At 41.9% G+C, this 6,161-nt stretch overlaps 1 non-coding gene across 1 annotated transcript; it reads left to right on the top strand.

Annotated features, from left to right (window-relative positions):
- The first annotated feature begins 495 nt into the window (after positions 1-495).
- On the top strand, positions 496-628 carry LOC116662858. Its single transcript, XR_004318947.1, has one exon. It is a non-coding gene; the product is annotated as a small nucleolar RNA SNORA61 (small nucleolar RNA).
- Positions 629-6,161: the final 5,533 nt, after the last annotated feature.

Here is a 6,161-nt window from a genome sequence, read left to right as displayed (position 1 = left end):
AATAATTTTTCAAGGTCAGAAAAAAAACCAGTACAGTTCTATAAATTTAATAGTATTAAATTATATTACATTTTTAGATCTATAAATGAATTCTATTAAATTGTAGTAAATATATATAAGAATTAATGTAAGCCTTCCTACCCAGAAGAATGTTATGTCTCACCACTTATTCAAGAATTTTATGTCTTGGGGGGAGGGTATAGCTCAGTGGTAGAGCATGTGTCTAGCATCCACGGGGTCCTGGGTTCGATCCCCAGTACTGCCATTAAAAATAAGTAAATAAATAAAAACCCAGTTACCTCTCCCCCCAAAATAATATAATAAATTAAAAAAAAAAGAATTTTATGTCTTGAATTAAAGCACCAGTAGACACTCCACAGTGACTCTGCACATTCTTTTAAAGGTCATTGCTAGTAATTTTTAATTGAAAATATGTAGATGATTTTTTAACGTTACAGGTTATTGCTGCTATGTCAGAAAGATATTGCTCTAACGACCTTCGGGTTCCCTTTCCCATCTGATCTGAACCCTGGTCTCGGCAGTCGTAAGAGGAGGGACGGTCGAGCTGGAGCTGCCCTCACAGTGCGTGTAGTCTGCTAGACAGCGTGTGGGTTAGTTTCACACGAGGTTAAAAAAAAAAAAGATACTGATCCCTGTGTATCGGATTGCTAACCAGCCACTCAACCTGAGCTTGTTCCCCATTAGTTTTAATAAGTTGATTCTCTTGGGCTCTTCAGGCAATCAAACTGCCTATAAAAACAGACAAAATCGTCTCCTACTTTGCAGAGTGCAGTTTTGTGTTTTTCTCGTCTTATTCTGCTGGCTAAAATGTTCAAGTCGGTGATGAACCTTGTCAGTCACTGTAGGCATTTTTCTTGTTCTCGATTTTAATGGGAGTGCCCATATTTTTTCACTGCTGAATATACTTTAATTGCTGATTTCCAATTGGTTGTTAGATTTTTAAGAACATGGCATTCTATTTCTAGTTATAGAAGCTTTTTTAAATTTACAAATGAATATTATCCACCACCTTTTTTAATATATATCAACAATCATGTAGTCTTTCTACTTTGACCTATTTACTCGTTCAAGAATTATAGGCTAGCTTCATTTATGTTAAGTCACCCTTACATTCCAGCAATAAAACATACTCAGACATGGAGGATTATTACTGAATAGACTACCAGACAATAGACATTAATATTTTATTAAAGTTTGGCATCTGTGAGACTCACGTAGTTTGAATAGTGACGTTTGTTTCTTAAAGATTTCATGATAACGATTTGTAAATTATCTCGCTACAGCAACATTATTGAAGACACATTTTTGATAACTTTTAAAATTTCAAGAGTTCTTTCCTGGTTTCCTATTTCTTATCAAATCCGTTTGAGTTATTTGCCTCTTTCTAGCAAAGCATGAGTGTTTTCACACGTTTCTATAGCATGAAGTTATTTTTCTATCAATTTCTTTTTTTGTATTTCTAGTTACTGCCTTTTGTTTTTAAGCTGTTGTTTGGCAACTGAAGCGTCATTAAAGTTACATATTCATTATGAGCCGTACAATCTAACAGTAACGAATGACTTCCTCCTGTGCTCTGCTAAACCCTCTTCTTGCTGGTGAGTCAGCACTCCATCAGAAAAACAGAGACACTGAGAGCATTCTGAGAACAAGGAGCTCATTTTAGGAACTAGGGCTGATAGGTGTGGGAGGGGCTCAGGGAGTGAAGATCTGCGAAAGGGGACAGAGGATTGAGAAGCAGTCACTCACCAGCCCACTGGATGCACCAGGGCTGGGAGCTGGTGGCCATATGGGAACTCGCATGTCCAGCCTCCAAAGGGAGACCATGGAGGGAGAACCCCTAGCGAGGTCCAGGGAGACTTCGGCCTCAAGGGAGGTGCTGCCTCTGAATACAGCCACAAGTGCAGGGCCACCACCAAGTGCCTGCTGGTGACGTCCGGGCACGATCAGTGGGGCCAGCAGGCAGGACGATGAGTGGGACTCAGAGCCAGAATTTAGCAACATGTAAACATGACAATATGTCAGCTCAAATTTGAGTTGATTACAATAAAAGATGTAACATTTGAAATCAATCTACCTGATTTGCCACGTTAAGATAAAAAAGAAAAATCGTATGATCGTCTAGATTCAGAAAAAAACAGTTTATGAGATTTAACACCTATTCATGATTTAAAAAAAAAACAAATCTTGAAAACCAGGAATAGAATAGGATATCCTATTTAATGTAATAAAAAGCGTTAGTAAAAAACTTGAAGTAAACCTCTTAATGATAAAATATTGAAACTTTTCCCACAAGATCAGGAAGGAGACAACGATGTTCCACAATTCACCATCATCCTGTAGGTATTACGTATGTGACAAACCAAGAAAAATAAAGGCAAAAGAATTATAAAGAAGTAAAAAAAAACACATTACTTTCTGGTGACATGATTGTATACATAGATAAGCCAAAGAAGTCTATAAAGTATTCAAATTAATAATCAAATGTAGCACAGTGACTGAATACAAAACCAATACAGCAATGAAACCAAGCTGTATTTCTCCACACCAGCAATAAACAAGTAGAACATAAAATCTGAAAAATGTCTCATTGACAATCGCATAAAATAAGACACAGAGAAGTAGCTATGTCAAAATATATGCAAGAGTTTTACACTGAAAATGATGAAACATTTTTGAGGGAAATCAAAACAGACCTGTGTGAGTGGAAGGGTAGGTCATTTGCATAGACTGGGAAAGGAAAACCAGTATCGTAAGGGTCCAGGCCTCTAAACGTGACCTGCGGTTGAACCCAATCCTAGGTAAAATCCTAGCATGTTTATGGTCGCGACACTTGGCAAGCTGATTCCAAACGTATACAGAAATGCAAAATGCCACAGTGGCAAGAGAATCTCGGATGGGAACAAAACTGGAACCCTTCTGTGCCTAGAGTCTTCCTTCAACTCTCCACCTGTTGGTATCAGCTTTTTGTAGGCATGTCTCATCAATAGTACTTGCTTATATTTCGTTTTAAGGGATTTTCTGAAAGGTTCCTTTCTTACTCTGGGGTATTACTCTATTTACATTGTTTATTCTAGTTGAGAAGTAATTGCTTGCTTCCATTTTCTTGTTCTTTGGATTTCTTCTATTTCTTTGTTCTTTCTTCTCTCCTTTTAATTTTTTTTTTCTTGCTGGTGTGGAGGAGCTTTATATTTTGAAGTTGGATATCCTGACTTTTAATTCTAGAAATTGTTGATTTTTAACATAAAATTCTGAGCTAGCCTTCCCTGATGCTCAGAGTGAAGATGTGAATGTTACTTTCGGAGTTCATCTATTGCCCCATCTCACCCAATTCCCCAAGTACACACAGGCACACACACGCACGTGCACACACACGCACCATTTGCACACAGATACACACACACAAACACACACCACACTGATTTTGCCCCAATCTCCTCCTGTCCACGTCTCCACATTTAATCTGGCACCCAATACCCACTCATTTAGCTTCACTGTTTTTCAGTTTCTAAATCTTACCTTTGGAGAATAAGTTCATGATTCACATTGAGCCCCATGCTCACGACCTTGTGTGCATGATTTTTCTCATCCTCGGGCTTGGGCTTTTGCTGTCTGCCCTTGCCAGCGGGAGCGCGTGTTCATACGACTCACTTCAATGCTCTGAGCCAAGAAAACCTGAGCGTTTACTACACACTGGCAAAGTGTACTGTGGGTTGTTTTGATCACCTCTGTTGGCTACAAATTAAAGTAGGATGAACTAAAAATGACACAAAATTACAGAATAAATGTATGGAAGCTTTTTTTTTAAATTTTAAAGAAAAATAATTAAAAGGGACTTCTCCTTCCAGGTACGAAACAATATGGTAAAAGTGTTCCAAGCACCTTGTATCTCATAAATTCATAAGCGAAATAGAGACATGCCGAAACAGAGCCCGGAAGATGCGGAATCTAGTAAATGAAAAGAGGTGGTATTTCAAACACCCGAGGAAAAGATGAAATATTGGCCTTTCCCGGGAAAAAGAGACATTAGCATGGCCCTGAGGCAGAGGGTTCTCAAATTAGTTCCCAGATTAGTGGGGGCAGCTCTGCGTTTGGTCCCTATGAGGCAGGTGCATCTGGCACTCATCTGAGCCTGTTGTGGGTGTGCGTGCATGTTCAAGAGGGAGTGTGAGTGTGCTGGGCTCTGTGGTTCTTCCGTTTGTCCTTTCCCTACTGAAGGGGTCAAGGGGCCGGTCACGGAGCACTGGGCTTGAGAACTGCCCTCCTGATGTGTCTGCTCCTCCCCGACCACCGGGCTCTGTGGAAAGGAGCCGCAGGCTGCCGGGCCGGCAGGGGGTGAGGTGCAGTGTTTCACAACCACAGGTCTGCTTCGGGGGACATGCAGGACCAACCATGGGGACGATGTGCCAGTCAGAATGCCACCGAGGGGCATCCAACTTCACACACACACACTCACTCATGCACACTCACCCTCTTCTCTGTCGCAGACTTTTCCCGTCCTCCAGCGGCAGAAAGAGCCAGGGAGTTCTCAGGGGCCTCTTTTATAAAGACACTGACCCCACTTGTGAGGGCTCCGCCCTTGTGACCTGATCGCCACCCGAAGGTCCCACCTCCTACCAGGATCACTTTGGCATGGGGTTTTCACCACATGAATTTCGGGGGATGCAGAGGTTCAGTCTGCAGGAGCAAGGCTGTTACAGTTGAACTTGAGGCAGAGGTGATGGTGGCTGGGACCGAGGTGTCAGCAGCAGGGATGCTGGAAGGGGCTGGGTGCTGGGTGCCCAGGGAGGGAAGAGCTAGAGGTAAAACAGAAAGAGAGGAATAAAGGGTGACTCCAAGTTTTTTTGGTCTGAGCAACTGGAAAGATGGAGGTGCCGTTGTTAGCACAGATGGGGCCTACCGGGTTGGGGGAGGATTCTCGGGAGGACCAGCAGCTCCAGATTTAAGCATCTTGGATCTGAAGTGTCTTCTCATAGCCAGTCCCCTTGGCTTCTCTTGACTCTGCCTAGAATCACTCTCAGAGAGTGACTTTATCCCCAGATCTACAGACCCCTCCCCAGTAACCATAGCAAGATATTACTTTTTCCCTCGAAACTACATGATTCAATAATGAAAGTCAAGGCTACAATGTTCATATGCATAAGTGATAGAAAGTTAAATCATATATTAACATCATTGCATATCAAAAGCTTTTCCTAATTAAATTAGAAATATAGTCTGTGGCCAGGAAGTATCAGTTACTTGTTAGTGACTTGATTTTCACTAACATGACAGTCAATTCTCTAATGAATTTTATTCGGTTGACAGAGAAAGTCAAATGGACGGTTCTATCAGAAAGTCTGTTCCTTGTACGGGTACACTTGTTTTGATATTTGCGTTATATTTTAAATATGTACCTGTATCAGTCAGGGTTTTTCAGAGAAATAGAATCAGTAGGGTGGATGGGTAGATAGACAAATGGATATAAAAAGATTTATTTTAAGCAGTGAGCTCATGCAATTTTAATTTTTATTTTAATTTTAACAGAACAGGAAGAACCTTTAGAAACATACTCAAGTGTTTGTAAAAATGTGGCATGTCACAATCACAGTAGTCAGAGAAACACTTGTCTGAATGACTAATTATTTGGAGAAACTGAATTAGATTTCCTATCTCACATTTTATACAGAAATCAATTCAAAATGCATTGAAGTTTGAAGTGTGAGATACAAAATTTTAATTTGAGAGTAATTCATAACGAGAGTTTATAACAGTCCCAGGCAGGTGGGGCTTCAGGAATTGTGTAGCGGCTGAGCTAAGGGGTGTTGGAGGCAGGCCAGGGAGGCGAGCCTGCTTTAGCGGGAAGAGCAGGGGCCACCTGCTCCTCTTCCTTCACCCCACAGCCCCGGGGGGCTGCCATCAGTCACAGAGGCTTCCTTGGGTTCTGTCTGCTGCCATGTACTTGGGGTCGGACCAGAGGGGCGCTAACGTTTAGCATGGCAGATTCCTTCTCTCCAAACCCCCACGTGTGTTACTCTTCCTTTCCCGGTGGATTAATCCACCCTTCGTGTCCATTGAGTGCCTGCTGGGGCTGGCCCTGCAGTAGGGCCTGCAGATGTGAGGACCAGGAAGCCAGAACCCACAGTCAGATGGGGGAGGCGGCC

This window comes from Camelus ferus, chromosome 3, assembly GCF_009834535.1.
Source record: "Camelus ferus isolate YT-003-E chromosome 3, BCGSAC_Cfer_1.0, whole genome shotgun sequence".
NCBI lineage: Eukaryota > Metazoa > Chordata > Mammalia > Artiodactyla > Camelidae > Camelus > Camelus ferus.
The sequence above is the reverse complement of the archived record's forward strand: the minus strand, read 5'-3'. Positions and strand labels throughout refer to the sequence as shown.